A 9,909-nucleotide genomic window follows, 5' to 3' on the forward strand; every position below is an offset into this window, starting at 1 on the left:
AATGCAAGAAGATGTAAGGAGGCCCCGCCTGTTCAGAATAAAACTGAACTTTGCATATGCCTAAAAGTCAAGTTGACTGTGCACTCTTCTGCACCACAATTCCATGCCATTCACCCCATGTTCGCTCTCTGTAGTTCCATCTCCTTCGTCTTCTTAATGTATTAGCAGAAACCATTTATTGTCATCCGCTTCCTCTGTTAACTTGAAATCGTCCCTAACTTTTCATCTTCTCAAACAGAAGAGCAGCAGATCATGAGGATATGTGCTTTTCTTCTTCCCAATTCAATGTGGCTCACTGTTCATCTTTCCCTTCTTGTTGCACCTACTCTTCTCCTCCTCCTCTGTTCTGCAACATCATGTCTTGGCAGTCAATACCAGAATTGTCCGCAGGATTTATTTAAATGTGGGATCTTTTACTTCAGTTATCCTTTTGGAAAAAAAGGCAGCGGATGCGGTGACCCTGCCTTTCAGCTTGACTATCCTGACGATACATACCATCCTCTGCTTAATCTCAACGGAGAGGAATATCACATATTGGAGCTCCGATCCTTGGACAATGTCATGGTAATTGTTAACGACAATCTGTTTGCGGGTAAGTGTAATCTTTCAGGTAACTACTCTCAATTCTGGTGGCCTGGTTCTCATTTTCAGATCGGCCAGGAATACACCAACCTCATGCTTTGTGGGTAGTGCGATCAAGGCATTGATGAAATGACTCAATTAAGACATCTTTCATTATGTCACAATGATTTGTACTACAATATTTCGACACCGGAAGTGGGGACTGACTTCTTTAAAACAGATTTTGAACTACCAATTCACAAAGAGGATCTGATAATTTTCAGTAAATTCGATTTTAATCCGTATTTCCCATGGAATGGTTTTGAGGTAATATTGCATGTCGACCCCATCAGATATCAAAGCTGTGAAGATTGTTTAAAGAGCGAAGGCACTTGTGGTTATAAAAAATCAGAACCGACTACATTTCTTTGTTATTGTCCTGATGACACCTCCCGCCCAGAAAAATGCCCCACCCTGCATGGTACGTTTACTATCTGCATTCTCCAAATTTGATTACAGAGATCTGTGTTTCAATTATATCAATATAGAAAAATATAAATTCTCCGTCCATTCGACCGGTACTCTTGAAGAAGGAGATATGTGTATGTGTTTTCCGATACACATACACATCCTTGCATTTCATGGAAATAGTAAATACAAGTAGTAATTCAAACCAGACAGCCATTACAGTAGGTAAATATATGTTCTTCCAATTTAGTGTCTCCGATTTAACGTCAAGAGAAATAAATGCTCCGTTACCAATGCCAGCACAATTGTATCTGGTAATTTATATGTGATTCCCGCTGTGACAAGTATGCAAAAATGGTGGATCGTTGCTGCTAATAACTCATATTAATAGTTGTTATGCTACATTGCAGGTGGAAAAAACATGTCCACCATTGTAACAGGTAAATCTTATTTCTTCCTCTTAAGTACATAAATGTCTGCTTTGACCTCAGTGTGATTATACGAACATTAATCTGTGCTTACTACCACAGGTTGCTCTGTTGGAGGAGCTGCGCTAACAACAATAGCCTTCGTATTGTTTTTAACGTATTATGTCAAGGGGAGAAGGCCTTCTCCTAGGCAGGGTCATGCAACGGATTCCAGCAAAAATGAGAGAAAGGACTTGGAAACAAATGTGCCTAGGCTTAAGATAGGAAATCTGTCCATATTTTCATATGAAGAACTTCGAAAGGCTACCAATTGCTTCCATGAGGAGAATGAACTTGGGGATGGAGGGTTCGAGTCAGTCTATCTGGGAAAACTTCAAGATGGACAAACTGTAGCCTTAAAAAGATTTTATCAGGACGACTCTAGGACAGTTGGACAGTTCATCAACGAGGTGGCCATATTTTCTTGCTTGAATCATCCACATCTCGTTCGTCTTTATGGCTGCACATCTACAGATAGTCCAGAGCTGTTGCTCGTCTACGAATTTGTACCAAATGGGACTTTGGAAAATCATCTTCATGGCGATAGCAAAGAACCTGGGGGATTGTCATGGAATATGTTGGGGATTTTTCTAGTAAAATCCCAAAAACAAAATAAACTGAACACAGAGACAATGCTCTATTTCTCTCCAGGATCTTAGCACAGGGAAGCAAAAATAGATTTCTGAGAACTGAGTATTACACACCCATAGAAAGCTTTGTATTCATTAAAATATAATGCCTGATACAAAATTCATCCTCGTTCTCTCAGAGGGATTCACCAAAAGAAATATTTCAACAGCAGAAAACATTACTCTGTCTCCTCCTGAGATTTTACACTGATGTGTGTAAAAATCTCTTTTACATTCACTGCTGTAAAAAAAACTTTTACATATACTGCTGTAAAAACAATTTTTACATATGCTATTATAATACCAAAAAAAATTTCATTATGCACTCCCTGCATATTCCAAAACCTCCAGCACACAAACCATTACATGCTCTGTTCTATTTCATTTCATCTTCGCACAACTGTGCGTATCTCCTCTCACAATACAAAGTCAACAACCAAATTTTTTTTTAATCACGTTGTTGCGTATTTTCAATTACATATTCTCAAAAGAAATACATACTGTCTTCGCCTTTTTCTTCGCCCACGCACTGTTGTGCATTCTACTACTTCATTTCATACATATGGTCAACGCATAACATAAAAACATATATATCATATGATGCATATGCAATTAAAAAATTTACATACTTTTTTTTACGCCCATACTTCCGTATATAAAAAAAAATATTAAAATTTAAAGTTCTACCAATCAAATTACGAACCAACGTAAATACCATTTATTGCCCTAGTGCAGTAAATGACAGTCAAACAAAACTTTGTTTTACTCCACGCAATCTTAACTGCAGGCTTGTACGCAGCTTGGGTTAATCGATGGCGGACAAACTCCCTTGCGATCGGATGGTCCGGAACAATATCAGACTCCCCTTATTTGCTGAACATTATGTCCCAGTGGAAAAGCTATTTTGAGAACGTACAGTTGACACGCGTCCAAAATTGATTGCATCGGATGAGTTTGTATGAAAACCACTTGCTGACCAAAAGTGGTCTGATAAGCTCACAGCGGTTTTGCTGGATTAAACGTTGTTTGACTGAGCGGCAGTTGAAATTATATTTTCAACACTCCCCTTTAATTTCAACTACTGGGTTATCAGTCATACCCAAACACTTCCTCAAAAATTCAAAGCTTTTCTAATCCAATGGCTTTGTCAAAATGTCTGCAACCTGTTCCTGAGTCCTGCAATGTTCTAAGATAATTTCTCCATTGTTCACCAATTCCCTGATGTAATGAAACCTTGTGTCAATGTGTTTCGTTCTCTTGTGAAACACTGAATTTTTTGATAATGCAATAGCTAAGCTATTGTCACAAAAAATAATTGTTGCTTTTGCTTGCTCTTGGCCTAAGTTCCTCAACGTCCTTCTCATCCAAACTGCTTGACATGCTGCTGTTGTAGTTACCACATATTCAACCTCTGTTGTAAACAATGCTACAATGGACTGCTTCTTAGAAGCCCATGAAATGGCTCCTGAACCCATGTGAAAGACATAACCGGAAGTGCTTTTCCGATCATCTACACTTCCAGCCCAATCACTATCAGTGTATCCAATCAAATCTGAATGTTCTGAGACAGTATATAAAATTCCAAACTTTTTAGTACCTTTGACATACCTCAGAATTCTTTTTGTTGCCTGCCAATGTGCTTCCTTTAGCCTCTCCATGAATCTGGAAATTAAACTAACAGCAAACATTATATTCGGTCTAGTTGCAGTTAAATACATAAGGCTGCCAACTATGCTCTTGTACAAGCTAGGATCAAAATCCTTGCTGCTATCCTCTTTGCTGAGTTTTAATCCCTTTACTATGGGAGTGATTGCTGCCTTGCACTCTTGCATATTAAATATGCCCAACAATTCATTTACATATTTTTCCTGTGAGATAAAAATTCCATTTTTATCTTGATCTACTTCTGTTCCTAAGAAGTATCTCAACAAACCCATGTCAGTCATTTAAATTCCTCTTTCATGACTGATTTGAAATTTTCAATGAGATAAACATCATTTCCTGTGAAAATAACAACATCAACATACAACACAACAATTAGCAATTTACCATCCTTTTCTTTGATGTAGACAGTGGGTTCTCCCTCACATTTGTCAAATCCATTTTCCAGTAGATAGAAATCTATCCTACTGTACCATGCTCTTGGCGCTTGCTTCAGCCCATAAAGAGCTTTATTCAATCTGCACACTTTATGCTCTTGGCCTTTCTTTTCATAGCCTAGAGGTTGTTCAATGTAAACCTCTTCCATTAACACTCCATTTAGGAATGTTGACTTCACATCCATTTGATAAACTTTCCACTTGTTTTGAGTTGCTATGGACAACACTTCTCTCATGGTTTCCATTCTTGCAACCAGTGTGAAAGTTTCCTCATAATCTCTCCCATACTGCTGCTTGTATCCCTTGACAACCAGCCTTGCCTTGTGTCTTTCTATTTTTCCTTCAGCATTACTTTTGGTCTTATAAACCCATTTGACTCCAATGACTTCTTTACCTTTTGGTAGCTCAACCAAATCCCATGTTTTGTTTCTTTCTATGGCATTCATCTCCTCATCCATAGCTTCTATCCATTTCTTATCTTTAATTGCATCTTCGAAATGAATAGGATCATCAACATGACAATAAAAATCAAACAATGAATTCATACCTTCATCATAAAAGTCACTTAGATTTCTAAAATTCTTACCTCGTTCATTTGGTGTGCAAGTGCTTGAAGATGCACTTGAATTTCCTCCTTGTGGTGTGCTTGGAGAAGAAATTTCATTTATCCTCAAGGGTGTTCATTGTTTTCCTTGTGTTGGCGCTGCTGTTTGGGGATGTATTTCAGCCAACTCCTCATCTTCTTCATCATGAGACAAATAGTTTTTAACATTCACTGTTTTCTCTATGCTTCCATCCCAAGCTTCCTCTTCAATGAACTGAACATCTCTGCTCATAAAAAACTTCTTGGTGGAGGGGATATACAACCTGTAAGATTTGGATTCCTCACTGTATCCAATGAAAATACATTTCTCCCCTTTGTTGTCCAGCTTCTTCCTTAGCTGATCTGGAATGTGTGCATAAGCCACACATCCAAAAACTTTCATGTGGGTGACTCCCTGCTTTCTCCCACTCCATGCATCTTCCGGCACTTTGTTCATCACTGCTTTTGTAGGACAACTATTCAAAATGTATACTGCACAATGTACAGCTTCAGCCCAATAATCATTTGGCAAATGCTTTGCCTTCAACATCCTCCTTGCCATATCCATGATGGTCCTATTCTTCCTTTCAGCTACTCCATTTTTTTGCGGGGTGTACCTAGCCGTAAATTGCTTATGAATTCCATTTTCTCTACAAAACTGTAGAAATTCCTTGGAGATATACTCACCTCCTCTACCAGTTCTGAAAACTTTGATGAGGAGCCCACTTTGATTTTCCACAAGTGCTTCGAAATTTCGAAATTTTTCAAACACTTCACTTTTATTCTTTAGAAAATAAACCCAAGTTTTTTTGGTGAAATCATCAATGAATGTTAGAAAATATTGGCTGCCTGCTAATGATGGAGTTTGCATCAGTCCACATACGTCTGAGTGGACAATCTCTAAGGGTGCCTTTTCCCTTATGCTTTTCCCTGATGGAAAACTTTCTCTGTGTTGTTTCCCCAAGATACAACCTTCACAAAGGCTGTCCGGTTTCTCTATCAATGGTAATCCTCTTACCATTCCTTTTCTACTCAACAAGTTAAGACCTCCAAAGTTGAGATGTCCAAATCTCAAGTGCCACAACCAATTTTCATCCTTTGGCACACTTTGGAAAGCCTCTTGGGTAACTGCTGCAATTACTTCTTTGTTTTTCAAATCTGCCCTTATTCTAAGAGGGAACATCTTGTTCCTTGTCATCTTTACTTCAGCAATACATCGTTTGCTAGGTGCTCTATCCATGATGGTGCATACATCATTCACAAAGAAAACATTGTACCCCTTTTGAACAAGCTGTCCAATACTCAAGAGGTTACATCTCATTCCAAGAATATAGTAGACATCTGCTATGGTTTTCTTTTCACCTTTCTTTGTAAATATTTTAACTTCCCCTTTTCCCATAAAAAAATTTTTGCTATCAGTTCCAAGTGTGACTTGTGACTTTACACTTTGATCTAAAGCAGAAAACAGGGCTATGTTTCCTGTCATATGGTTACTACAACCGGAATCTAGAAACCATATGTCTTCACTGTTTCTTTCAACCATGTTATAGGCTAACAGCACATTATCTTGGCTGATATTTTCTCTAGTGATATTTGCACTAGATTTATTATTCATATCATGTTGTTTCTTCCTACATTCACTGGCATAATGCCCATATTTTTTACAGTAATAACATTGGACATTGGATTTTTCATACCTTTGTCCTTGAGCATGATGTTGTCCACTTTGTTGGTTGTTGCCTTGGCCTTGGTTCTGATTTGGATTGCTGCCTCTTCCTTGAGCATTTGCTGGATTGTTCCTTCCACCTCTATTTTGGCTTCTACCTCTTCCTCTCTTGCTTCCTCTGCCTTGACCTCTTCCTCTTCCAAAGGACATCTGGGGCTTGAAAACTTGCTCTAGAGATGAGTTTTCATTTCTACTCAACCTCTGCTCATGTGTTATCAGTGATGCATGAAGTTCATCAACTGAAAAGTTTGAGAGATCCTTTCTCTCTTCTATGGTGGTGACAATCACATGGAACCTTGAGGGTAGAACTCTCAATATTTTCTCCACAATCCTCCTTTCTTCAAGAGTCCCTCCATGAGTCCTTATCTGTGTGACCAGACCAATTACATGTGTGAATAATGAGTCAATATTGTCTGACTCCTTCATGCACAGATTCTCAAAATCTTTCCTTAGCAATTGTAGTTTTGTTGTCTTCACTTTCTCCATGCCTTGATAGGTTGTCTTGAGAGTTTTCCATGCTTCTTTGGATGTCTTAGCTGCTGCTATCCTTGGAAACACACTCTGGTCCACTGCTTGATACAAAAATACAAGGGCTTTTGAATCCTTCTTCCTATTGCTCTTCAACAGATCTCTCCCTGCCTGAGTTAACCTATTAAACTCATTTTCATCTGCTGGTTCTTCAAAGCTATCTTCAACTAATTCGCATAAATCTTGAGAGACAAACAGGGCTCTCATGGTTATTGCCCAATAGTCATAGTTTTTCCCATTAAACTGTGGGAGCTGGGTATTAAACATATCCATACTAGTGCTTGTGCTGGCCATTCCTTGCATTCTCAGCTATGCTTCAAATATTGGACTGTGTATTTTAAAATACTGATTGCTTCTTCAGCAGTAACACAAAGAAAACTTTAAGGAATACTTGGATTCTTTTGCCTGAGACTTCACTCTGCTGGAGAAGTTGTTGCAGCAAAAAAAACTCCTTCCTTCAGCTTCTTTAACACCTTTAAAGAGCCTGGATCTGCTCCGATACCACTATTGGGGATTTTTCTGGTAAAATCCCAAAAACAAAATAAACTGAACACAGATACAATGCTCTGTTTCTCTCCAGGATCTTAGCATAGGGAAGCAAAAATAGATTTCTGAGAACAGAGTATTACACACCCATAAAAATCTTTGTATTCAATAAAATATAATGCCTGACACAAAATTCATCCTCCTTCTCTCAGAGGGATTCACCAAAAAAAACATTTCAACAACAGAAAACATTACTCTGTCTCCTCTTGAGATTTTACACTGTTGTGTGTAAAAATCTCTTTTACATTCACTGCTGTAAAAAAAACTTTTACATATACTACTGTAAAAACAATTTTTACATATGCTATTATAATACCAAAAAAAATTTCATTATGCGCTCCCTGCATATTCCAAAACCTCCAACACACAAACCATTACATGCTCTGTTCTATTTCATTTCATCTTCGCACAGCCGTGCGTATCTCCTCTCATAATACAAAGTCAACAACCAATTTGTTTTTTAATCACGCTACTGCGTATTTTCAATTACATATTCTCAAAAGAAATACATATTGTCTTCGTTTTTTTCTTCGCCCGCGCATTGCTGTGCGTTCTACTGCTTCATTTCATACATATGGTCAATGCATAACATAAAAAGATATATATCATATGATGCATATGCAATTAAAAAATTTACATACTTTTTTTTACGCCCATACTTCCGTATATAAAAAAAATATTAAAATTTAAAGTTCTACCAATCAAATTACAAACCAACGTAAATACCATTTATTACCCTACTGCAGTAAATGACGGTCAAACAAAACTTTGTTTTACTCCACGCAATCTTAACTGCAGCCTTGTACGAAGCTTGGGTTAATCGACAGCAGACAACCTCCCTTGCGATCGGACGGTCCGGAACGATATCGACTCCCCTTATTTGCTGAACGTTATGTCCCAATGGAAAAGCTGTTTTGAGAACGTACAGTTGACACGCGTCCAAAATTGATTGCATCGGATGAGTTTGTACGAAAACCGCTTGCTGACCAAAAGTGGTCCGATAAGCTCACGGCGGTTTTGCTGGAATAAACGTTGTTTGACTGAGCGGCAGTTGAAATTATATTTTCAACAGAATACCCATTTGAATATTGCTATTCAAATGCTCATGCCTTGGCCTTCCTTCACAGCTTTAATCCACCAATATCCCACAGAGATGTGAAATCCTCTAATATTCTCTTGGACAAGAGTTTGAATGTCAAAGTGGCAGATTTTGGACTTTGCAGGTATATGCTTGTAAGTGCCGCACATGTCACTACAACCCCTCAAGGCACACCAGGATATGTTGACCCAGAGTACCACAAGTACTATCAGTTGACAGAGAAATCTGATGTGTACAGCTTCGGGGTAGTTTTGGTGGAAATCATCTCTGCCAAGTTAGCGGTGGATGTTAATCGAGATACAAAGGAAATCAACCTTGCTAACTTGGCTATATCAAAGATTCAACAAGGGGCTTTGCATGAACTGGTGGATCTGCAGCTAGAGATGGAAACGAATGAGGAGGTAAAGATCACAGTAAGTGCAGTTGCAGAATTGGCCTTTACATGTCTAGCGTTAGAGAGCTACGACAGACCACACATTAAGGAAGTTGTTGCTCAGCTTGAGATAATCAGAGGCATGTTGGATGTTTGTCCCTCTACACAGGAGCAGTCGGCATCCTTTCCCACCCATAAGCACTGGCGATCGTTCCCCACCTCCGTGAAAGAAAAGTGGCCCATCAACAATGGCAAGGCCAGCGCATAAATTTCTCCACTATATGTAATAGGTTAAGATCATATAGTGGAGTCTGGAATATATACTTGCTTGTTTAATAGGATGTAAATATACCTAATAAAATAGGAAGATATTTGGGATTTGAAACAAGTTTAGATTTATTTAATACACGATTGATCATGGGTTGAGAGCGATCAAATCCTTGAGGTGCAAACTTTCTTTTTGGAGTGTAGAACTTGAGGAAAAGTTTGCAATAGATTTGATCACTCTCTGTGCATGATAGTCTCTATGCATGATAGATCAGGAGTTAGATGGAGCTAGTTCCAATTGAGGGAAAGATTGTCACATTTTTAGATCATCATTATTATATATGTTTGAGATTAAGTTTAAAATTCACATCATGTTTTCTTTGCTTGGCATAACCATATCATTCTCTTCTTTAATTTAGTTTGTGTTTATTGCCTTGAATGACTTTTACCTCTGTTTTTGGATATTTTGAATGGTTTGTGTGTTTACATGTTTGGATTTGGATGGTAGTGTTTGTGAATGTTACAATTGTCGTGTTATATTTTTATGTGTATGTAATTGTCTA

At 38.1% G+C, this 9,909-nt stretch overlaps 1 pseudogene; it reads left to right on the plus strand.

Moving 5' to 3' along the window:
- The first annotated feature begins 285 nt into the window (after window positions 1–285).
- LOC149174520 (LEAF RUST 10 DISEASE-RESISTANCE LOCUS RECEPTOR-LIKE PROTEIN KINASE-like 1.1) lies at window positions 286–9,347 on the plus strand (annotated as a pseudogene).
- The last annotated feature ends 562 nt before the right edge of the window (window positions 9,348–9,909 follow it).

Source organism: Pinus tabuliformis, chromosome 4_1 (assembly GCF_031772625.1).
Source record: "Pinus tabuliformis cultivar Carrire ecotype Pingquan chromosome 4_1, CPIR1, whole genome shotgun sequence".
NCBI lineage: Eukaryota > Viridiplantae > Streptophyta > Pinopsida > Pinales > Pinaceae > Pinus > Pinus tabuliformis.